Genomic DNA, 26,457 nt, shown 5'->3' with positions numbered 1-26,457 from the left:
GGAAGGCCAAATGACATGATAATAGTGAGTTCATTGATTTTTGTTTGGACAAGCTCGCTGTTAGTTACTTAAAAATAACAGATTTTCTATTGTGATTACAGGTTCAGTTTATACTACCTTTCTGAGCTTACACTAAAAACACAAGCAGATGATGCTGCATTTAGAGGCAATTTGCATAAGTTAAAACTAAGCTCTAAGCAAATAGCTAATTGCACAAAACATTTGTCATCTCTCTTAGCTACTTTTTGATCCAGGCATGTTGCCAAACTGCATAGCTAAATTTGGGGCTTCTCTTTTTATCTAATGCAGTTAAGTAAACATAACCAACCTTCTCCAAGCTGACTGATTTACTAGTGGTGGCATGACCACAGTGATAACATCACACTACCCACTGTTAACATCAGCAGGCTTCAAGTGTTAGCTTTCCAGAAATATACAGTCCAAGAAATACTGATTATTATTAACCTATAGTCCTAGAAGAGATCTGCTGCCAGTGGATCACTGGTAGCTAATACACATGGTAACAATCAAATCACAATGATATCAAAATGGTTACACTGCAGTATGAAAAATAAGGGGCCTAGACAATCAAACCGGTGTCTTTAAAATTAAGCTAACAATCAAATTTAAATAAATAAAAACCCTTTTTTGTGCAAACTGGAAATCAATAGCTATAAAAAAATACCCTCATGCGTTATATGAACTAAAATCCACTAAAAATTGTTAAATGAAAATAATCTCACAACTGCTATATACAACACCCTTCATAAACAAATATCAAGACAAATTACAGTTCTGGATATCCATATGAATCAAAAAATGTATATAAAAAATCAGAGTATAACAATATTCTAAGAGAAAACACACACGCACACAACACACACACACACATATATATATATATATATATATATATATATATATATATATATATACTTGGTGCACAATAACACACAATGGTAAATGCACTGGTAAATGCACTGGCACACTCATTTTAAATAAAGTGTAACAGTGTAAAAGCAGACTAAAAATTATCACCACCACATTCCTTTAAAAAAGATAAATCTTCACTCCAAAAGTACCCTCCACCACTCCTTAGGGCCCTTCACCGGTCCTTATGGAAAGCACTTACCAGACGTGTGTGCCTATCATCACACAAAAATAGACAAACACTGCTTTAGATGTTTTTAACAGGTGGTATAATTTCACCTAATGGCTCCCTCCTGAGTATAGCATTCTGCTCCTTTAAAAGCAGCTCTCCCAGCTTGAACATGTGAACATGAAGATATAGTGTAATATCATTAAACTTTATAAAATAAAGATGCCAATACACTGACAAAAGTGAAAGATAACAGGCTTCAATAGAAACAGATGTACAGTACAGATGTACAGAACAGTGGTATCAGCAAGATGAAAGCATGATAAAAGCATGAAAGCTGGGAAAACCAACAGGCTGTCAGCTCCCTGTCATGTAAATGACTAGAGGCTGAGGTGATGAGAGGGCTCCCCTTGTTGCTGAGTGCAGAGTACCCCTGAATGTGGTAACAGAGGGTGCTATGCCCAAAGATGCACAGGTTGCCTGAAAATGAAGCTGCCTGATGGTTCCAAATGGGAGGACACCCCAGAGAAAATAAGTAGCCAAAGAAGGTGATTCTCTGGAAGCGCTGGTGGATCTTGACAGATGGGTAGAGCAGGAAGCAAAGCCAGCAGCCAGGCCGAGGGTCAAACACAGGAGGTCAATCGGGAGCTGAGGCAGAAGCATTGTTGAGATCAAACCAGGGTCAAACACAGGATGTCAATCAGAAACAAGGCCAGGGCCAGGGCCAGGGTCAGGAGAGAATTCAGAAAAAATCAGGGGTAAGTGGGGTCAGTAATGGGTAATCAAGCAGAAGCACAAGGCACAGGAACACAGGATACAAAAGCTGACGATAATCCAGCAATTTATGAGAGGATCTGTTGTCTATACATAGGCCTGTGGACGCTGACAATTATCGCGCTTTGCGTTCATCGATGCACCATCGCACACACAGATTCACTATTGCCTGCCGCTAGCTAATGCACATGCGTGAATTAGGAAGGCCATACTGGACATTGGCATATTTGCCAGGCCTTCTTTGAATTCTTCTCTGAGACTCCCCCAATCCTCCCCGATCACAGCACACTCAGAAACAAATGAATAACAGTCCACAAAAACTCCCAGTGTTAGCAGTGTTGGACTCCACCCCTATATGTTTTGTCCACATGGACTTTCTTAAGGGAGATGCCAACGCTGGAAAAAAAAACCTCAAGTTTACCCTGTGCAGATCACTGCCTGGAGCCAGAAGCTCTAAGGCTCCATTCACACCTGAGCATATCATTTTCAGGCATTTGGGCAATTTTCAGGCATTTTTTCTGGAGTTTTTCAGGCGTTTTTGCAGGTGTTTGGAGGCAGGCATTGACATCCAACAAAAACACGTGTGATCTGCCAAACAATAAGCTCATGTACTTTTTTGAGCTTCAGGTGTTTTGCTTCAGGCGACAAAACTCTCATATGTGAACGGAAGCCATTGAAATGAATGGGATTTTGCTTGTTGGGCGTTTTGAGACTTTAGAAATACCGTAAGCGTTTTATGAGCTGATAAAGTGTGAATAGGGCCTAACAAAGTAACCCTAAGGAAGTCTGCAACAAATGGATACATTGCATTACAAAAGAAGAACAATAAGAAAACAAACAATTTTAACCTCTTATGTGCTGATTTATCTAATACACTACATGCTGATTTTACATAACATAATAAAAAAGAGACTGCAAACCACAGTCAATAAAAAATACTTTACTGAATATAAAAAAAAATGTTTATTAAAATGAAAATCAACTATAAAATCACCCACAAAAGAATCAATTATGCATGAATTAATAAAAACAAAATCAAATATCATATTCCATATTAAAATAAATAGCAAAAGACAATTCATTAAAAAAATGCACACACAATGAATATAAAATTAAATCCAACAAAATCAAATATGAGAATAAAATGATTAATAATTTAAGAACAATCAATTTCTACACAACCAGTATCAGACAGCATCACAGGGAGAATAAAAACACATTATGTGGAGCACCAAAATGGAAAAATACAAACATTCACAAATTAAAGTAAATAATGAATAACACATATGAAAAAAGCACCTAGTAATGGGACTAAAAACCTAATAACATCTTTGTATCACTGCAAAAACAGTTAATGACCCTTGGGTTTAAAAGTTTGTTATAAATACACCCATTTTGTTTCCTTCTGGGAGATGCATCTGAACCTATTTTCCCCCTCCAATGGGGTTTCACAGCTTCAATACCCCAAAAACTGTAGGGTCTTTATTATGCATCTCCCTATAATGTAGGAACAAACCATAATTCTTATAGCCCACCTGTATGTGCTCAGAGATTCTTTTAAGCAGTGGTCTCTTGGTACGACCCACAAATTGAAGTTTTCATGGACACTCCAGCAGATACACAACGTGTAGAATCACACAAAATAAAATTATGAATCTCAAAACACTGGGCAGTTTGTGTGAAAAAAAATGTTTTCCTCTTTTTAACATTGCTTCTATTATTTTTACACCCCCTACACATGCAAAAAAAGACGTTAGTAATTGAGAAAGTGAAATTCTTTTTAGGTGGGTCAATAACTCCTATTTTATTTTTATCGCCAAAACTAGGGGTCTTCCTATAAATAAATCTTGGATTCCTAGGCAACAATGGTCCTAAAATCCGATCATTTATTAGAACATGGCAGTAATTGCTAAATATATCCTCAACTTCTTAAAAAAACATGCCTGGAAATTTTAAGAATATTATTTTTAGACTTTTTTTGGATTTCGTTTAAGAGGAGTTTGCCGGTGCATTTAAGATTGTACTATTTTATGCACCAATAATATTTATATAGATGTTTTTTCACTTAGTTTATTGTTATACTTGGATTTTTGTATACACTTTGTGATTTGTAAATATAGTGAGAACTGCAATTTGTTTTATTATTTGGAAATTATTAGTATTTACAGTAAAACTAAAAGATCTTTAACTACTTTAAGACCAGGCCTTTTCTGGAACTTTTTGCTTACACTTTTAAATAAGTATTTCTTGCTAGAAAATTACTTAGAACCCCCCAAACATTAAATATTTTTATTAGCACAGACCCTAGACAATAAAATGGCGATTGTTGCAATATTTTATGTCACACCATATTTGTGCAATGATCTTTCAAACGCAAGTTTTTTGGAAAAATTACACTTTTATGAAATAAAAAAAAAACAGTAAAGTTAGCCCAATGTTTTTGTATAATGTGAAAGATGATATTACGCCGAGTAAATAGATACCTAACATGTCATGCTTTAAAACTGAGCATGCTCGTGGAATGGCAACAAACTACAGTACTTAACAATCTCCATTGGTAATGTTTTAAAATGTTTTAGATGTTACCTGTTTAGAGTTACAGAGGAGGTTTAGTGCTACAATTATTGCTCTTACTCTAAGAATTGAGGCAATACCCCACATGTGGGGTTTGAACACCGTTTACATATGTGGGCGCGACTTACATATGGGTTTGCTTCTGCGTGCAAGCATGGAGGGATGGGGGTGCTTCAATTTTTTTTTTTCATCTCCAAGGGCATAGAAGGCCCCCACTTGACTTGCTGCCCATTGATCCAGCAAATTGGATGATTTCCGCCTTTACCAATCTCTCCATTAGGCAGGGAAACAGCAGAGAAATGGCTCACCTCTCCCACTGCCTGTAAAAGTGATCTTGCAATGAATGTGCTGCTGAGACCACTTTAATTTTGTAGACAATCACCCACAGAACAAGAGGATACCGTGGTTATGGGAGCTTAGCCCCCAGCTACATCACTAGCCTAGTCTCAAAATACCAACCTAATCGCTCTCTTCGTTCCTCTCAAAACCTCCTGCTCTCTAGCTCCCTCGTCACCTCCTCCCATGCTTGCCTCCAGGACTTTACCAGAGCCTTTCCAATCCTATGGAACTCCTTACCTTTATCTGTCCAATTATTTCCTACTCTATTAGCTTTTAGGCGATTTCTGAAAACCCTCCTCTTCAGAGAAGCCTATCCTACCCACACCTAACAACTATACCTCAATTTTCTCCATCAGCCCATCCCCCACTGTTATTGCCTTTTGTTTCACTTGATCCTCCCTTCTAGAGTGTAAGCTCCAACGAGCAGGGCCCTCTAATTCCTCCTGTATTGAATTGTATTGTAACTGTATTGTCTTCCCTCACATTGTAAAGCGCTGCGCAAACTGTTGGCCCTATATAAATCCTGTATAATATAATATAATAAAAATGGGAGCTAGCTGTCATAACAATGGTATTTAGCATCAAATCAATGATTTAAATGTACTGTGGGTGGTCACCAAGGCCTCTTGCACACAGGGCATCTGTTTAGCCCCTTTGAATGCCAGAACTCCTGGCAGGAAAAAAGATGCTTAAAAATGTGCCTAAAGGTATGTATTGCATATGGGTTTAGGTGCATGAGGCGTTTGAGCGTTAATGCATTTCATTGGCCAGAATATTAATTTATTCTGGCCATTGGAATGCATTGACACTCAAACGTTAGATGTGTCTAGCATTTAGGAGCATCTATAATTTTTCTGCACCTCAGCTCCTCTCGGGAACGTGCCTTTGGTGGGTTTATTTTCAGTCTGCAAATGCTTCTCTTATAACATACTTTTTTTTTTTTTTTAAGCCCAGTGCGCATATGCCCTTATACTTTAGTAATCAAAATAAGATAAGTAGGACTTTATATATAAAGCTGCGGTATTGCCTTAACACAGTGCGCTTTTCATCATTTAAACAAGGTGCTCTTTAAGCTTCTGAATCCTGAACAAATGGAGTGCCAATCAAATGATAAAAAAGATAGTAAGAAGAGTTATTTTACTGACCTGTGCTCCAATCAGGAAGTTCATTCTGCAGTATTATGCAGACAGAATTCAATCGGACAGTACAAGGTGTACCCCCGTGGCCTGCATTTAATGAATAGGACCGAGTGGAGTGATATGTTGAGCAAAATATTGTTCTAGTATTACAGAATGTCTTTTTGAACTAATTCTAGACCCGAATAAAACATTTTCTGAAAAATACCAAATTATCTGCAGATAAAATATGATAGAATCAAAATATTATTAATGTCTTTTAGTGGAGGAAAAGATAAAACTTCAGCTGTCCAAAACTAATAGTCAGCTAAATGTGCATAGTGAATTAAAAGTTACAATGGGAGTTAACAGATAAGACTAGTTTGCATCATCATTTCTTTTGCCATTTCTGTTGCTATTCATAGTAAGAAAACCTTTTGTACTTTAATGTTATTATTCAACTTTCTTTATGACTTTAGAGTAGATATCCATTATTTCTGCTCTAATTATAGATGTCTACCGCAATTGCTATTTTCATAACATTAAGGCAATGTAAAAAGCCAGCGCTTGCTGTTTTTCCTTTATTGATAAGAAAGGTGTTATCATGCTGAATAGATGCCACCTATAGCTGCTTTTTATGTGGCCTTCTTTAATTGATGAATAGAATATGCTCTACATAAAATGCAAATTATTTAAATTTATATTAATGTAAATTCTGTATAATCCACAAAATCATTATATCTATTTAAAAGCGTACAATGGAATCCTATTGAGCATTTGGTGCATTCATTACCTTTTAAATAACCGTGTTTGAAGTATTGGGCAGGGCTCAAAAGTAATTACAGTGCTTTGCAATTAAATATCTAAAGCTGATTAGAATCCAGAACAATCCCACTTGGTTGTTCTGCATTTCAAATATGTAGTCTAAATTTGAAGGTTATAAATCTTTGAAATTACATTATGAAGCACATTGCTTAAGCCAAGAGTGCTATAAAAATACCTAATCAATTAGGAACTAAAATGTATTCAGCTTTCAGAAAAAGCATTAGTCCCAGGGAGTTCTAATTACTGTACAATAGTAGCAGCGTTTCTTTTTCTAAAGCCACAGTGATGCTTTTTGCCATGCATCTGTTCTTAGACATCACTTTCCTATAAAACTTCCCTTTTTACAGTATGTTATTCCAGGTGCCTATCCTACATTGTCAAGACAGAAGGTAAATTGTAACATACCGTAGAAATCTAAAACACACCAAAATAACAAGTACCTGCTTTGTACTTAAACAAATTATGTAAACTTACCAGCCATAACAAGGCCTGAATGTCTATTAACTCATACACTAACCTTTCACAAAGTGCAAAAGGGTGGCATTTGGTTCAAAACCACACTCTGGTATCTCCTTCACTGCTATAGCAAATATGCTAAATGCATAACAAGGAATTTAAAGTATTGGTATAGCCAACATTTTTCTCTTGAATAGTTTTGGGTAGATTAGGGAAAGATTAAAACCCCTATCACTATACTTTTTGCTGAATGTGTATCATTGGGGGCATTTTCCCTTCAATTCCTGTTCCAGAAATACAACAGGAAGTTATTGGAAATCTCCCAAAGTAAGGGAAATTCCCCTCTTAGACAGTTATTCACAATGCAAAGGACAACTACAATTTTGGAATTCCCCTCACTTTCCTTCTCAATGGCAATAGTCACCCGCACAAATAGAGGGGTGAATCTCCCCTATGTGGATATAGACAGCATACATCATACATGGGCTAATCCTTCCTCGCTATACCAAAAGCTAAAATAAAGGTTTTTCCTAGAGATACATTTGAAACAGGGTTGTGTAAAGCTCAAACATAACTTTTTCTAAATTTATACTATATAAGCTGGGGGGCTGGTAGGTATCCAATTGCATTATCTATGATACAGGTGTTGCTATATACTGTAAATACTATAGGTACAACTTTTGTTGTGCCATGGGAGGAAGCACACAAGGGTGAGTATAGTTGGGCTCTCTTGATGAAAGCCTATGACAGCCCTTTAGTTTTATTAGCCCCCTCCACACCAGAAGATTACAGCAGCAGGGGTGCGGGAAGGGGGGGTGCAAAATAGAGGAAGATTTTCACTAACGAAGAGGAATCAGCAATATTGTACATAAATTAAATTTATAATTTTTCCCCCCACAAATAGCACTTTCTTTTAGTGGTATTTGATCACCACTAGGTTTTTTTTTCTTTTTGTGCTATAAACAAAAAAAGACCAACCATTTTGAAAAAAAAAAAAAAAAAAAAAACTGTTCTCCTATAAAACATATCCAATAAAAACATTTTTAAAAAAAATCTAATTTCTTTGATAACATGTATTCTGCTACATGATTTTGGAAAAAAAAATCCCAATAAGCGTATATTGATTGGCTGGCGCAAAAGTTATAGCGTCTACAAAAGATGGTATATACTGGAATTTAATTTTTTACATTTTTTTTACTAGTTATAGCGGCAATCAGCGACTTATAGCGGGACTGCGATATTGCAGAAGACAATCCAACCTTAACTGACACTAACTGATACTTTGTGGGAACCAGTGACACTAATACAGTGATCGGTGCTAAAAATATGCACTGTCACTGTAGTAATGACACTGGCTGGGAAGGGGTTAAACATATAGGGAGATCAAAGGGTTAACTGTGTGCCTAACTATTGTTTTGGTGTTTACTTTCAGGTGCTTCTACTAAGGGATGTGCTGGATTTTATTATTAAACAAATTCCAGCACATCCCCGCTGACAGGATGGCGCTCTGCATTGTTCACTTATGTAGAGTTTTGTCCAGTGTGTCTCCTCACTGATCAGCGGGTACCCATGGGCATCCATTGATCAGCTTCTGCTGTGACTTATCACAGCACAAGCAGTGTGCCAGCAGCATGCAAATGCCCCCCCCCCCCCCGTGCCCGGAAGTGCAGAATCACGTATATATACATGATTCTGCACAGAGCGACAAGTGGGTAAGGCAGGACGTGATGGTGGGCCTACATGTCAAGACTCCTATATGGCTAGGTCAGTGTGTTCATCTTATGGGTCTCCTCTGGCTCATTAAAGGGTCAACCCTCCAGTTATTTATTTATTATTTTTGTACCTTGTATTTTTGTACTCCTGTACGCTTGTACATTGCACTTGTCTCCATGACAGCAAATCTTCACAACTATGGCGTGTTTTTTCTTATGTCTTAAATAAATAAATAAATAAAGATTACATAAAGAAAGAAAGTGATGGGAACATTTTGTGATACCATGTTACAAGGACCACAATACTACAAAAGCGTAGTTGCCTTGTTGAATGTTTACCAGGTCTAAACTATGTTACTGGAGCTTTTGTTAAAAACAAACCAATCCAAAAGACTATTACTCATTCTTATTTAATCCTTTAAAATGTACTATGTAATTTCTTTTTTATTATTATTATTTCAGCTCTCTTTTGCAGCAGAAGAATGCTTATACTATCTTAGACTTTGATAAAAGTAAAACGTTTGGAGTTAAAGTAATATTATTTATTGGTTAACTAAAAAGTCCAAATATGCAAGAGTTAGCCAAAATCTCCTAAAAGCTAACATCCAGGAAGCAAAAAAATCAGATGTATACAGAGCTTGTGACTAGTTTTTCCCCAGCACACACATATGACATCACAAACAGGCATCGCCAGATTGGGCTTTCTTTATTTAGTATAATATTGGATCCTTGATTGACAGTGTGGGAAACTATGCATACTTAGTCACCTAACCTGTCTCCACCTAAATGTCCATCCACACACACTGTAGCCATGCATTGACTGTTAAGAAATGTTTTCACAGTATATACTGCAAAGCTGTAATGTTGTTACTATGGTCAATCTCTCCTAATTCTGTTAGACTGAAGCCCCTGAAATACTGGCTTTTCATGCAGGATGTTTCTACTCTTTTTAATTAAAAAAAAAAAAGGACATACTGTAATATAAAACAGGGTGTCATGGTTCCGTACCAACCTTAAAAGCCTAACCTAGATAGTCTTTACTACGACTGTGATTTTCTTTTCTCCACTCTAATAAAAATGTTGTTTTTGGCTCTGTGTCCCTGTTGAAGGGATTGGCCATTCTTTCTGTCCTGACAAGAAGTTCAGCCATTACATATACAAAGTTTAAAATTGTAAAGACATACAATAAAAAATAACATAATCCAATAATTCCATGTACATGATTATATTTCTACTATATATTGTAAAAACCACATCATCAGCCCTTGTAGGGGCGGGTAAAAAATGGCTTGCTGAAAGTTTCGATGCAGTTGCCTGGGTTACCTCCCGCTTCTTCAGGAAAGCAAAATACAGTCAGACTCTCAGTATATGTAAACATTCATGTCAACAAAATCAAACAGTGTTCAACATACGACCAGCTGCTGCTAACACCATTCATTGATAGGTTAGTCCAAAGGAGGTCTCAGCCATGAATCATCAAGACTTTCAACATACGTAAAAAGATGGTCTGTAGCGGCCTGGTCGGTAAGCTGGCAAAGAGGGGATGGGGATGCCCCCTGTGTCTCCCTTTCCTGTCGGCATATTTGTGTGGCTGTGATGACAAATGTGATAAAGTTCTTTATAAGATTATAGGGTCCCTTTATGCAATTGCTCTGTTAACAATTTAATTTGTTAATGTCTTCAGGGCACCTCTGGCATGTAACAATGTGTTTTGTTATCCCTGTTGTATTTGGAAAGGAATATTTCTTCTCACAATATTTGAAAACTGCAGCTTTGCTCTCAGCAGAAATTACATTGTGGAAATATTTCCAAATTAGATGTTGGTCTCACATTACTGAGCAGACTACAGAGCAAACTAAACTGGAACATTTCCCCTGCAGTGCCCCCTAGTGGCAGAAATGCATATTTCTCTTGTTTGAGAACTGCATTAAGAAGTACAATGTTACTTGAACTACATTCCAGGATTTGCTGTCTTCATCTGAGAGAACTTCAATAACTTAGGACTTTAACCACTTAAGGACTGCCCGCCGCAGTTATACTGCAGCAGGCAGCCCCTCCTGCACAAACCAATGTAGGTATACATCGGTCGCGCGCCTGCAGCTAGGGGGCGAGCGCGCGCCACCGGTGGCGCGCTCCCGCCCCCACTCAGCAGTGGGCACTCTGATACACGGGGCAGGCAGTTCCGATTGCTGCCTGCCACCCACGATCACTCCCCGCTGAGAGAGAAGGACAGTCAGCTGTTGTAAACACAGCTGACCATTCTTCTCTCTGAAAAGATCACAGAGTGCCTGTGATCCTTCTATGTAGGATGACAGGTCTCTGTGATCGTTTCAAAAGCCTCGCCCCCATACAGTTAGAATCACTCCCCTTGGCTCACATCTAACCCCTTGATCACCCACAGTATTAACCCCTTCCATGCCAGTGTAATTATTACAGTAACAGTGCATATTTTTAGCACTGATTACTGTAGTAATGTCACTGGTCCCCCCAAAAGTGTTGAAAATGTCAGTTAGGGGGTCCGTTCTATCTACCGCAGTCCCACTAAAAATCACAGATCGCTGCCATTACTAGTAAAAAAAAAACAAATGAATCTTTTCCATAGTTAGTAGATGCGATAACTTTTCCGCAAACCAATCAAAATACCATTATTGTGATTGGCACAAAAGGGAGGACAGCAATTATGCCCTAAATAAAATTAGTGCTGCTGTGCCACAAAAATAATTCACTGCTGACTCAGAAGTAATAGCACCTGTGATGCAGAAGGGTGGGGCAGCAATTATGCCCTAAATATTATTAGTCCTGCTTTGGCGTGAAAAAAAAAAAGACCCACTGCTGACACCTACAAAACAAAATGGGGGATAGCAATTATGCCCTAAATAAAATTAGTGCTGCTGTGGCACGAAAAAAAATCACTGCTGATGCAGAGATAATAGCCCCTGTGACAAAGAAGGGGGAGTACTAATATTGCAGCAACAGAACCTGATGCTGCAAAACAAAAAATTGAATAGACACCAACACTACACTGTGTTACACAAGAATCACAGCACTATACTGACTGCACTAAATTTTGTTACACAAGAATCAGCACAGTACTACACACTAAACTGACTGCAGTACACTGTGTTACACAAGATGAATCAGTACAGCACTACACCACACTGGCTACACTACACTGTGTTACACAAGATGAATCAGCCCTACACTACACTGCACTGACTGCATTAAACATCAAAGCACAATCCACTAACTACCCTGCCTAATCTCCACTTTTAACACACTACTCACATTTCTGCCATCTAAGCAGCCTTATATAGTGCGGGACGTGGACTTAGTCCCTAACCCATGATCGGCTAAAGGCACCCTGCCTTTAGCCAATCATGGCTCTGACAGGACATTGTACTGTGATTGGCCGAAGCATACAGGTCGGGTGCATGCTTAGGCCAATCACAAGCACTTAATGCACTGCAATCGCACGGTGCATCATAGGGCGCTCACTGGCAGGCGAACTTCTCGCCGAGCGCCCCATTTGTTCAGAAGTTCGACTCGAACGTAAGCCCATCACTAGTGGTGGAACTCATAAAGACTTAAGGCCCGTACACACGTACCGATCGTCGGCATACAAACGTCGGTGGACGAAGGATCTGCCGATTGTACGCGTGTTAGTATGGTGCCTCCGACAGATGTCTGCGCACAATCCGCGGACAAAAGTCTTTCGTGCAAACATGAAAATATTTGTATGCCGACACCAGAACGGACGATTGTTCGCCTGTCAGTACACAATTCGGCCGACAGACCGCAGATTTGCAAGACTGGGCATGCTCAGAAAATAGAAAACACAGGGAAAGTTAACCATTACATGACATCACTTCTGCAGTCGGCGGACAAAATTCTTGTGCTGTCCTTGTGCTGTCTTTGCACTTTTCAGCAGACACCGACATCCCGGGGAGAAAAGAGGAACATTTGTAAGCCGACCATCGGTACGTGTGTACGGGGCTTTACACATAGAAAAGAGTTTTTGAGTCCTATGTCACTGTGTTCCATGATTATTCTGATAAAGAGAGACATAATGCAAATATAAGTTTTGCTATAAATGTAAAATTAAAAAATAAACACGTAATGCTGCTTATTTCTTACCAAGATGATCAAGTTTCATTTGCAAGCTTTTATTGCATTTTGTCTCTTCTTAGGCATATTATTTAGTCAGAATCAATACCTTTATCTTCTGGACATAAAACCTGTGGCCCCTATAATTTCCAATTTTTGTACTCATGCATTATGTTATGCTCAGTTAGACACTGTAATAAAATCAGGATAAAAAGAGTATCATGTTGTGGTTTTATAGCCTCAATTTTCGTAGGTGTTAAATTCACTCAACTGTTGTTCTCAAACAATATTTAAATGTACAAAACAGCCTGGAAAATGATAGACTTACATTGAAGGTCATTTTATCCTTTCTTGCCCACTTCTAACAGATCTGTACGTTTGGGCACAGCCTCATTTTTTTATGAAGGAAGAATTTTGTTTTCATCAAACATTCTAGGGACACATTTCAGTAGATAATCTTATTGTCTGACCTTTAAGAAAATAAGTCAAATCTGTAAAGTTGTCGCTGATTTGCTTTAGTTTTGTCCTTGAATTCCCTTTCTTAGCTGTGTTATCATTTTTACTATTTATGAAACAGGATCTAGAAATATAGAATTTTGTGAATATGAGTATACTGTATAATAGGTATTATAACTTTTTAAATAATACCAATCACAAAGCTACTTATTATTTATCTGATTTAGACAGCTCACCTAGGCCAATGAAGCTTAATAACCTCTTGAAAGTCAATACTAAGGTTAGAGCAAACTGAATAATGGATGGCACTCTAGCTGAATTCTGAGGGAAAAAAAGTACATGTTTAGACTTCTCTGAAAAGATTACAACATTTAGGTGTATCAGACTAACAGTTTTCTTTTTCAGGATTTGAATTAAAATCTTACCTCTCTTTAAAAAGAGACTTTTATTGGCTTCCTTCTCACAGGCAAATGCAAATGTTGGTAGCCAGAATGACTTACTGTATATAAATATTCTTTCAATTAAGAAGAGCAGGCTAACCTTTCCAAGTCTGAACATCCCAGTTTTGAACCATTAAAAAAAAAAAAAAAAACACTAGACAATTGCCATAGTTTCCAATGTAGATACATTAGTATGGTTAAAGATAACTTTAGTCACAATCTATTGATAGTATACAGTAATATGTTTCATTGAGTCTTACAGTAATATGTTTCATTGAGTCTTTCAATGACCAGATTTATTTAACAATCATTTTGGATAGAGAAAATAAGAGTCATGAACTTGAGGTTCAAACAAAAAATAGCAAAGATTATCAGTTTTCAGTTGATAACTATTTTTAGTAATGACAGTGTCAAGGTCAGATCTTTTCACACACATACATAGGCGTACGTATATAAACACACATAGCTAGGACACACACACTTACCTAAACACACCCTAGGCCAAACATATTAGGTAGCCCCACAGATGCCATACACTTTTATTCTTTGACATTAGCATTGTAATAGCAATACAAAATAATAGTTATTTTTGAGTAGTAAAACTTACTTGAAAAATATTCTGAGTGCTAGGGGTGAGCTGATGGTTCAGTCTGTAGGTTCAAACCAAATTTTGGCTGTTCAGATATTTGGACCAATGCCAGAACCTTTGCCTACATGGTCCCCTGTTTGGCAGGAACTAAGCATCATATATAGAAGTGGTAATTCTACTGCTTCTATATATGACAGCGTCTCTCTCTCATTGGTTCCTAAGGAAGCAACAGGTGCTTGCAACTGCTGTATCCCTAGCAACTGGCACATTGTTTACAATCCTCAGCCACTTAAGCAAAGAGGCAGGCAAATGAATGGGATGATTGCTCAAATATGGTCAATAGCCTTTTGTGAATGAGTAGAGTTACTATGTACCCCTTTCCTATTCATGTGGGAGGGGGAGTCATCTGACAATCCTCTTTTTTGAAAGGGAGCTTTCAGATTCTGATAAACCCCATCCGCAGCCCCCCACAACCACTGACCAGTGTTGTGTGAAAGAGGTCCTTGTCCTCATCAACTGGTGTTTTTCAAATGGGGTATCCCTTGGCAAGGCAATTCCCCTATGTTAAGAACATGTGGCCTGATATGGCTTGGGGAAAGGCACATTCGCCCACACCTTTTCCTGACAAGCCAGGCTGTGTGTTTACATTAAGGGCCTGGTAAATCCATGTCAGACTCAAAGGGTCTGGTTTGCATTTTGCAGTTTATGCAACATAAATGTTTTTCATTCTTGCAGTAGGATATGCTACAACCACAATGACAATTATATAGGACAGCATTTTTTAAAAAAAATAGAAGGTAGAAGGAAAATGTAATTTGCCAGCATATTAAAACCACATTTCTTTGTAAATTATTTAATGATTTACAGGGGTTTTTTTTTAAAGATATTTTTGCACTGGTACATGTTTATTTGAGGCTGTGCCCACTTTCAATGCAATTTTTAGCAACCCTTTCCCTAGTAGCCATGAAAAAGGGTATTTTTGATTTGACAGATTTGGCTCCCTTTGATATCAGAGGGGTTTAGGCTCGGAACCCAGACTCCTTTAAAGTTCACAGAACCCTGCTAGATCCAAACCCAGTTAACTTGGTTCATATCTAGTAAGTGCTGTCTGCTGGCCATCCTTTTCTGGGACACCCTGAATTCCCTGCATGCATTGTAGCTTCTCCTCTACTGTTTATTTTCTTTTCCAATAGTTTTTAATTATTTCAATAAAATATAGAGAGGCCAACATTAGAACGTACAGTATGTCAAAAGCTGTACTTCAAATGCATACAGAAGTACAAGATAGTAAAAAAAATGTCTTCCAACACATACCGATTTACTTGTAACACAATGCAGGAAACATTAGTATGAAACAATGGGATAAATAATACATAGCCTACACTGCCTGTCTAGGATCTGGTGGCAAGACCGACGTGCAGAGGGTGGCCTCACAGGATCCAGAGGAAGGGACACAGACAAGTCCCCTTGTTGGAAGACCCAGGCTAGCCTGAGGTGTGGAATCTAAGTGCCAACAGGTTTTCACCAGAGCCTCAGATGGAGAGGATGGACTTTGCTGCGTGTATAGCACCAGGTAGCAGTCCTCAGGGTCGCCCCACCAGGGGGTGAACAAGTCCAGATCCAATGGCGGATAAACAGACAAGGATATGGCATGATGATTGTCACAGGACAAGCTGAGGTCAGGGTGGGCAGCAGACAAGCGAGGTAAGAGACAAGCAAGAAGGTCAATCAGGAATGCAGCAGGTTTCAGGATCAGGAGGTACAGGAGAAGCTGCAGACAAGACAGCAAAGCATGAGTGTGCCTGATACCCTTCAATAGGCCATTTGGGCACCAACTGCAATTAGCTATCGCATGCGCATGCGCACGTTGGCACGGGGCCGCGGGCACGGGCCATTGCACACACGCATGCAAACTGGCGAAAGCCCGTTCACCGCTAAACGGACAGACAGGCATTCGCACATGCGCACTCCAATGCGCTTCTTCAGTGCCTTAGAGGAATGCCTAGTGCGTTCCTGACACCGCCCCTCTAAAGGTGCAGGGGGGGTATGAAATTGGAAATTCTGTCCCATACTCTACTTTTTTAATGGGTAAGGGTGGTGCAAGGTGTATACCTTACCTAACCAAAGTAGTTAGACTTCACTTCCACTGTGTGCAAGCCTAGATGCATTACATGCTACTCATAATACTGTTATTGTGGACCTAAAAGCCAGATAACAGAATCAGAAAGGAAAGGTAACACAGAGAGAAAGTAGTAGGAAAGAGAACAGGAGAAAATGCATCCTATCCAGCCAAAATATGGACAGATCCATCTCAAGAGGAATCTGAAAGATATTAGATTGAGAGATCCCAGATTGTATCAGTTTATCTGTCAATAGTGCTGAAAGGCATTCAGTTATCATAATCTTCAATATTTTGGCTTTCACTAGATGAAATGGAATTGTGGAAGATTTCCACGACCTAGTGATAGAGATTCTGGCTGCTCTAAAGATAAATGCTGTCTCCTTGTGTGTCCCATTGACCCTTCCAATGGGCATCCCAATAGAGCCTGCTGGGGAGATTTGATAAGGTTTACCTGGGTATCCGGCCCACCATTTATGAAATACTGTACCCTCCAGGCCTCATGCCTTAAAGCATAGTGGGGAGGCTCACAACAGTGTAATTTGTGTAAAGATTAAGAAGATCTATTTACTATACTTTGGTCGAATTGGAGATATAAGGACTATTTAAATTGGATTGTACATTTATTATATTTCCACATCCATTTACTCATTTATATGTTTGCACATATTTATTATAGATTTTATACATTTATGAATTATTTAACAAGAGTTTATATATTTTTATATACATATTATATTTTTTTACTCAGTGGAGATATACTTTTATTGTTTGTTACGACTTAGTCACTTTATCACCTAGGTGTATAGATTGGCTTTTTGGTCAATGCACGTTGTTTATTTCTGTTTGTATTTTTTCATTGGAGCGCTTCGCATATTATGTTGTATGTATTTAGAAAGGAAGGTGTTTAACCCCTTGCCGACTGCCGCATGACTATATACTGCGGCGGTCACCCCCTCCTGGGCAAAGTGACGTATCGGTACGTCACTCGCCCACAAGCCTCTAGGGGGCGAGCGCACGCCGCTGGAGGCGCGCTCCGGCCCCCGCTTGTTCCCTAACACACCCATGCGAGTGACCGGCGGCTCTGATGTCCACCGGCCACTTGCAATTTCCCGCTGGAGAGGGAGAAAGGCAGACGGCTGATGTAAACACAGCCGTCTGTCATTCTCCCTGAAGTAACTGCAGAGACTATACGATCCTGCTATGTAGGATCGTATATCTCTGTGGATACATCACAAGCCACGCCCCCCACAGTTAGAACCACGCCCCTAGGGATACATTTAACCCACTGATTACCAATAAAGTTAACCCCTTCCCTGCCAGTGTCATTTTTAAAGTAACAGTGCATATGTATAGCACTACTATTGTAGTAATGTCACTGGTACCCCCAAAAGTGTCAAAAATGTCAGTCAAGGGTCCGATCTGTCCGCCCCAATGTCACAGTCCCACAAAAAAATTGCAGATCGCCGCCATTACTAGTTAAAAAAAAACAATAAAAATGACATAAATCTTTCCCGTAGTTAGTAAACGCAATAACTTTTTAACATTTGGGTACAGCATCACACGACCGCGCAATCGGCCGTTAAAGTCACACAGTGCTGAATCGCAAAATAGGCCCTGGTCTTTGAGCAGCCAAATCCTCCGGGGCTTAAGTGGTTAAGTGGCTAGCCAACATTTTAGTCATTTTTTAAAAATCTACATTTATAAATGAGATTTGGGGGTAGTTTGCACAGTCGTCATGATCCCTACTCGGTTTAGGTATGACATGTGTAAATGCATTATTTTCATATGGTGAAAGAGGGGTACCTTTTCTTAAATCATTAAAGAAGGAGCATAAATGGAGGGTTAATATTTCAAAGTACTTCCTATAGTAATGGCTGGAAAAGCCAGGACGTGGCACTTTTGACAGATTAAGACTTTTAATATATGCAATATCTCCTTTGGTAAATTCATCTTCCATCATCTCTACATGATAATGTGCCACTAGAGGAAGAGGGAGATCTTGAACAAAGGTATTGGCCTGATTCTTAGACAACACTTCAGGGGAAGCATAGAGCTTAAAAGTAGAAAGTAAAGACTTCCGCAAAGATCAACTGTGGATTTTGGGTTGGTTGACTGTTATGTAAATAAAATTTCAGTAGGACGGTGGGTATTAAATTTGAGTAGGACGGCCTATATAAGTATTGGGCTTATATCCCATAGGATGACAATGGTGTCTAGACCAGCAAATATACTTTTCAGCTTTCATAGTTAGGCTGAGATTCACAGCTGTGTGTGGAGAAGGTCTAATTGAGAATAAGACTTCTACTCTCTCAGGGGTCATTGTAACTCAAGAAACTATAAAAAAAGGGAACCTAAAGTAAATGAGAATATGATGGACACCCTCTGGTAACCTACCCACTCACAAGTATAACATAAAAGTGGGGATCTATGGCAAAAACACAGCGAATATCAAAAAATGGCAAACTAGAAGAGTAGCCTAAAGAGCCATAGCTAATGAGCCTATTGGGAATGGTTACCATCAATTGTAAATAAACCACAAAAAAAGTAGCAAAATATATCAAACTTTATTTTATATACAAAAGTACCAAAATCAAAAATGAATATGTATAAAAACACAGACATTTCCCACTATCACCAATAGAAAAAGACAACGTTGTCTTAAAACCAAAAAGGTGCCCTGGACGGCACACACTCACATACACAGCTAAATCATAACATGTATACTCGTACTGCTACAGAGCAATAAAGAAAATAATATGTGCATGTAGTTCACCACCACAGACTCTTTTAAACAGTCCAGCAGATATAGACTAATGTAAAATGCATATATTAAGCCCAAAAATGTAATTAAATGGGATCATGGGTTGTCTATAAATGCTGCAGCATTGGCATGAGTCGCTGGATGCATGTGAATGCCATAATAATGGGGGCAGATCAAGGCATAAAGATGGGCCTAAAGAACCAGTGGCAAATATGGGAGGTAACCTTGTGATGATGGTAACAATTGGGTATATGCTTGGCTAAACTGTTGGGTCCACACAAAGGTAACCGAGATAATGCTGGGCAGAGGTAAGACCAAATTTAATTGTCTCATACAGCTCGTCACAGTGTGGAAATGTCAAAATTAACCATTAGTTATGGAATTGTCAGATCACCAAGACAGATGAAGCAAGAATAGCAGACAGATAGGAGGCAGCAGGAGATATGCAGGCATATGGCGATAATCAGCAGAAGGATCAGCTCGATAAAGCAAGGCAGTGATTAGCAAGGAGCGGAGGAATCAACAGAAGAATAAGCACTCAAAGTGATAAGCAGGAGTTCATAGCATGAGAATCCTGATTCAGCACCAGGTAATCCAGGTGCAGAGGACCGGTCTCAATAGTCCAGCAAAGTCCCAAATAACACACATGCATTAAACCTGGTTCCAGATCCCCAGCGCGACCAGATGTCCCGTCCTTGTGCACCTCAAATGTAAAGCCACTGCCTGCTGCATGCTATACCTTCAGATGTTAAAATATTATTATCCCTATGCTACGTAGTGTGTGAAATATGTTTACAAGACTGCTGCTGGGATGTAAGGTGTATATTCCTCCCAGGTATTTTTATGTGTGTACCCAGCGCTGTCTAACACCTTCAGATGGCCAGGTTTCCTGTGTGCAGTCACCGGCCAGTGTTTGGCTTATCCCCCAACGGTATGGTTGAAGAAGATGGCAAGCGTGATTAGTGGCGTCCGGCTAGAGCAAGTTTAAATACACATTCTCACTCAGCTTATAAGTACACTTAAAGGGGACATGCAGATGGTTTACTAGAATTGTATATATAAAAAGTAAACAAAATATTTCACATTCAACTTCCAGGCAGTCATACAGGGAGTGCAGAATTATTAGGCAAATGAGTATTTTGACCACATCATCCTCTTTATGCATATTGTCTTACTCCAAGCTGTATAGGCTCGAAAGCCTACTACCAATTAAGCATATTAGGTGATGTGCATCTCTGTAATGAGAAGGGGTGTGGTCTAATGACATCAACACCCTATATCAGGTGTGCATAATTATTAGGCAACTTCCTTTCCTTGGGCAAAATGGGTCAAAAGAAGGACTTGACAGGCTCAGAAAAGTCAAAAATAGTGAGATATCTTGCAGAGGGATGCAGCACTCTTAAATTTGCAAAGCTTCTGAAGCGTGATCATCGAACAATCAAGCATTTCATTCAAAATAGTCAACAGGGTCGCAAGAAGCGTGTGGAAAAACCAAGGCGCAAAATAACAGCCCATGAACTGAGAAAAGTCAAGCGTGCAGCTGCCAAGATGCCACTTGCCACCAGTTTGGCCATATTTCAGAGCTGCAACATCACTGGAGTGCCCAAAAGCACAAGGTGTGCAATACTCAGAAACATGGCCAAGGTAAGAAAGGCTGAAAGACGACCACCACTGAACAAGACACACAAGCTGAAACGTCAAGACTGGGCCAAGAAATATCTCAAGACTGATTTTTCAAAGGTTTTATGGACTGATGAAATGAGAGTGAGTCTTGATGGGCCAGATGGATGGGCCCGTGGCTGGATTGGTAAAGGGCAGAGAGCTCCAGTCCGACTCAGACGCCAGCAAGGTGGAGGTGGAGTACTGGTTTGGGCTGGTATCATCAAAGATGAGCTTGTGGGGCCTTTTCGGGTTGAGGATGGAGTCAAGCTCAACTCCCAGTCCTACTGCCAGTTTCTGGAAGACACCTTCTTCAAGCAGTGGTACAGGAAGAAGTCTGCATCCTTCAAGAAAAACATGATTTTCATGCAGGACAATGCTCCATCACACGCGTCCAAGTACTCCACAGCGTGGCTGGCAAGAAAGGGTATAAAAGAAGAAAAGCTAATGACATGGCCTCCTTGTTCACCTGATCTGAACCCTATTGAGAACCTGTGGTCCATCATCAAATGTGAGATTTACAAGGAGGGAAAACAGTACACCTCTCTGAACAGTGTCTGGGAGGCTGTGGTTGCTGCTGCACGCAATGTTGATGGTGAACAGATCAAAACACTGACAGAATCCATGGATCGCAGGCTTTTGAGTGTCCTTGCAAAGAAAGGTGGCTATATTGGTCACTGATTTGTTTTTGTTTTGTTTTTGAATGTCAGAAATGTATATTTGTGAATGTTGAGATGTTTTATTGGTTTCACTGGTAAAAATAAATAATTGAAATGGGTATACTGTATCTTAGATTTTTGTTAAGTTGCCTAATAATTATGCACAGTAATAGTCACCTGCACACACAGATATCCCCCTAAAATAGCTAAAACTAAAAACAAACTAAAAACTACTTCCAAAAATAGTCAGCTTTGATATTAATGAGTTTTTTGGGTTCATTGAGAACATGGTTGTTGTTCAATAATAAAATGAATCCTCAAAAATACTCATTTGCCTAATAATTCTGCACTCCCTGTATTTGGCGAGTGTGGTTGTACATTCAGCACCCAATAGGGGCTATTGCTTTAAAATACACACATGCGAATAAAGACAGAGGGACAAAAGGTGAAACATAAAAAGGTAGATGAGCAGGAATGGGAAAGTAGAGGGAAGGGGAATAAAGGTTAGGTAAAGAGCGAATCACAAACAGGTAATTTTATTAATATCCATCAGAACTCTCAAAAATGGTATAAGTCCAGAAAGACCTGTAGATTCAGTTCTTTATTTAACCCATAGGGCACAAGAGTAATTCATTTATATATCCAGAATTTTTCCTTCTTTAAGAGAATCCTGTCAAAATCACCACGTCTGTTACTAAGTTTAAGGGAGAAAATGCCTTTCATTTTGAGACCAGTTTTTCTAGATTCATGAAACTGAAGAAAATGCTTTTCTAGAGGGCTTTCTGGTTCTTTTTTCCTGATATCTCTAAGATGTTCACCAATGTGGATGCGCAGCTGTCTCCTATGTACATCTTATTACAAGGGCACTGTATACTATAGATCACCCGAGTAGTAGCACAATTAATCAGACTTTTGATAAAATAGACATTTGTCCCATCCGCATCGGTGAAGACATCTTTTCGCTCAACATACATACAAATTTGGCAATGGCCACATTGAACCATCCCTAGTGTTCTAGGAAATGAGGAGAGCCACACATGGTCCCAAGAGTGTATGTATTCTGATTGAGTGAGCCTATCAGTTAGATTAGGGGCTCAGGGGGCAACCATGTGAGAAAATGTACCCACAATCCTAGATAGGAGAGGGAATTGGAATAATATAAGCCAATGTTGTGTCAAAGTCTCCCTCACTTTATTTCCTTGGGCACCATAGTATATAATGAACCTTGTCGGTCCAGGGACCTCTTTTAGGGAAGGTCAGGGTACTTTATCTGTCAGTAGGGTTGGGCAGTCTCTACTCAAGGCCTCTTTTTTTTGCTTTTTTCAAGACTCTATTAGTGTAGCCCCTTTCCTTAAATCTATTGTGCATCCTTGTTGAAGTCTGCATTTTTAGTATACCTTCTTAGAGGGAATTCCCTGAATCAAAGCCAGGGGATGAAAGCTTTCTCCATGTAGTAATGTATTAGCAGCAGTAGGCTTTCGAAATGTGGTGGTCACCAAATATATGTGCTCCTTGGTGATCTGGAGGTCCAGGAAAGAAATTGTAGCACGGTCATAAGTATACGTCAATTTGATGGTAAGGTCATTGGGATTTAATTCATCAATAAACTTGTGTAGTTCCTCTTCCCGGCCCCTTCATATCACTAGGATATCATCAATGTAGCATACCCAAAGGGCCAAAAACTTTGTAAAGGAGGACAGATTATATGCAACTGTCTCCTCTCACATGCCTAGATGCAGGCATGCATAGGATGGCACCCATGGAGCACCCATGGACATACCTGATATCTGTTGGTAATTAATCCTATCATACTGGAAAAATTGTTGTTCAACGCAAATTACAAAAGGCCCAGAACAAATTCATTCTGATGGGTCATTGTAACGCCTCTTCCTGTTGTTTGATAATGACTCGTTGGACTCTGGAAGCGATTAGGACCAATTTACCATGGATAGTTTCCTTGTGAGCCTCCCAGTTATTAATTGGGGAGTGTCAGTAGAACAATTTTTGCTAAAGTATTGGTGTAGTGCATTGTTTTCTTCTCTAAAAATAGTGGGGTCATTAGGCAAAGAAGCATTAAAGCAGAGGGCCAGGCTCTTTCAGAAAAAAAAAATAAAAGTCAGCAGCTACATTATTCATAGCTGCTGACTTCTAATATTAAAACACTTACCTGTCCACAAATCCAGAGGTGTCTTTAGTCAAGCAGATTTTTCAGTCGGATCTCAGGTGTTGCCGCTGCCATCTTGGGTAAGGGAAACCGACAGTGAATCCTTGCATTTTACTAAAAATCAGGATTTCACAGCACAATCAACCCTACAGAGCAAACTCTCACTTGAAAAAGACAATAAAGGAATGTGTAACCCTTAGCTATCATAAACATGGGCCATATTGTCAGGGGCACAGCAATAAAAAAAAAAAACTAATTGGGGGCGATGGAGGGAAGGGAAGGAAAGGGGGAAAAGGGAAGTAGGGGGAGGTAGGACATAGAGGGATATGGAAGTGTAAGTGGCCACAGAGCCCCAATGATATGATCATTGACAATGCGAGGGGTGTACTCCATAGATGGATCTGAGTGAGAATGTTTAAAAGAAGAGAGTACCTGTTGACAACAAATCATGTCTCAATGGTTGGACAGGTGAAGTGGTGGGGAGGGTTTCACGAGTAATCAAGTGGTTGGCGAGGACCTTGTGGAAGCTGGTCTCTTTGGCTAGGACCACAGTGGAAAAACTGGAGGAAGAGTTCCTAGAAAAAAGTCCCAGTCCAAGCAGCACTTCTTTCCCATCCTGAAAGCTGGCAAAGGAATGTGTCTTGTCCTTGTATGTAAAAGGTTAGGCAAAAAGGGAATGACCAATGGTATTTAATTTGATTTAATTTAATCTCTTATGTAAGTTGGGATATATCAGCAAAGATTTGAATCTTGTGGCCAAGGAGGGTGATGTCAGACCTGGTTCTTGCTCCCATCATAATTTTCTCCTTGATCCTATAAAAACTAGGCTTTACGATCACATCTCTGGGTAAACCATTAGGTCTAGTCATGGAATGATGAACTTAGGGATCGAATCCTACAGCAGTGATTTAACAGTTGATTCTAAATCTACAATGGTCTTCAGGAGGCCCTGGGTCCTGAAATTATACCTCTGAGACTGATTTTTCAGGTCCTCTATTTTTGCATGAGCTTGATCCAATTGCTCCTGTAGAGAATTGATCATATTATATACTATTTTAACCATACTGTCCATCTTGGTATGGTATTCAATCATTCTCCAATACAATGCAAATCACTCTTGAGATCCGTAGTAATGATAGCACCTGCTTTTTATAGTTTCTGTTGTATAAATGCAGAAATCCTAGCAATTAGTGCGACATCTCCAGAATAGGTAACAGAGGGCATAGGGGGCTGATCTGGAGTAGGGCTATTTCAGCTAATTTTGCCATATTTTTATCCACGGAAGAGGCTGGGGAAACTGTACATTCAATTCCTACCCCAGGGGAGGCAGAAAAAGGGGAAAGCTAATTAATCTCACCCAGTGATGTGGTCAGCAGTTCAACCAGTGATTGAGAGGAGAAAGGATTCCGGGCTGTGCCATCTTGGGAAGCAGCAGCTGTGTGGGTTGAAGTATTCTGCTGAGCTAGGGGGCTCCCTATTGCTGTCTCTCTCTCTGCCCCGGCACCATCTTGGTTAATGGTGTCTGCTGCTGTGATGGAGGAGGGAGCGCTGTTCTGAACTACTGAGCTGGCTGAGGAGGCTTTTTCTTGGCCATTTCCACTGCCCTTCTCTGCATCTTGGGTCCCTGAAGCTAATGGTGTAAGATGACTGTCACTCCCTGCACCCCAGATCACTGTATCTAGCTGAGAGGTTTGAAGACAATTGAAGCCCAGTCAGTGCATGTCCTCTACAGAGGCCACATAAATGCACACTATCCTCTGCTGTTTACTTTCAATTCCTTAGGACTACATATCCCATGGTAATGCCTGGAAGCATCACCTCTGTAGTTCAGAATGCAGGTTCTTTGGACCCTGGGGCACAGCAGTGCCTACACACAGAACATATTTGAGATGAAATTCAAGGCAGTAAACTGGTGGGCTGTTGAGGTTTTAATTGCATTATCAATTTAGGTTATAGGGATATTTAGAAAATTTGCAAGCCATAATTTAACTTTTCTTATATTTTTTAAATATGGGAGCAGGGTATACTTAAGGAAGATGGATGGAAAGAGGAGGCTAACCAGCTTAGGGCCTTATTTCCTTTCAAAAGTTTTTATTTTTAGATAACAAGAAAACAAGAGCATAAAGAATATAACAAAAATAACAATTGTAAATTGGGTCACATATAAGAAGGAGTCTTTAAGCTACTTGCGATGCTTAAGCGCCTCTAGGTACATAATAAATGGCAACAAAAGTCTCTGGTAATCATGGTACTAGATATATAAGGGTACAATGAAGGAGTCTTGCATAACCTAAATCCAGCTTAACCCTTATTGAGGTTGTCCATTCTCCTCCATTACAAAGGAGGCAATTGGTATAACAGAGTCGTCCGTTCCACGACCCCTTCTCCGAGAACCGAGCATGTAGTAGGGGGAAAAAACGTCAACATATATCCCTACGTTAACCCCCCTAGCAATGACAGACCCTGAGATTAGAGAGAAAGGAAAGATGAAGAAGCAAGGAGTGCAAAGTGGAAAGGGGAGGGGATAGACAAGGGGGAGCAGCCGCGCTCCAGGGAGGCGCACCCAAACCACATGACTTTAAACTAAGCCCGGAGTAAAGGACATTCCC

General features: G+C 39.6%; 1 protein-coding gene across 3 annotated transcripts in view; it reads left to right on the top strand.

Moving 5' to 3' along the window:
* LOC309561575 (bifunctional heparan sulfate N-deacetylase/N-sulfotransferase 4-like) overlaps positions 1 to 26,457 on the top strand; it is a 565,820-nt gene that overhangs the window by 245,662 nt on the left and 293,701 nt on the right. The window lies entirely within an intron of this gene.

Source organism: Pelophylax lessonae (genome assembly GCF_965119305.1).
Source record: "Pelophylax lessonae genome assembly, chromosome: 1".
In the NCBI taxonomy this organism is placed as follows: Eukaryota; Metazoa; Chordata; class Amphibia; order Anura; family Ranidae; genus Pelophylax; species Pelophylax lessonae.
Note: the sequence above shows the minus strand (reverse complement) of the source record. Positions and strands in the feature narration are given on the sequence as shown.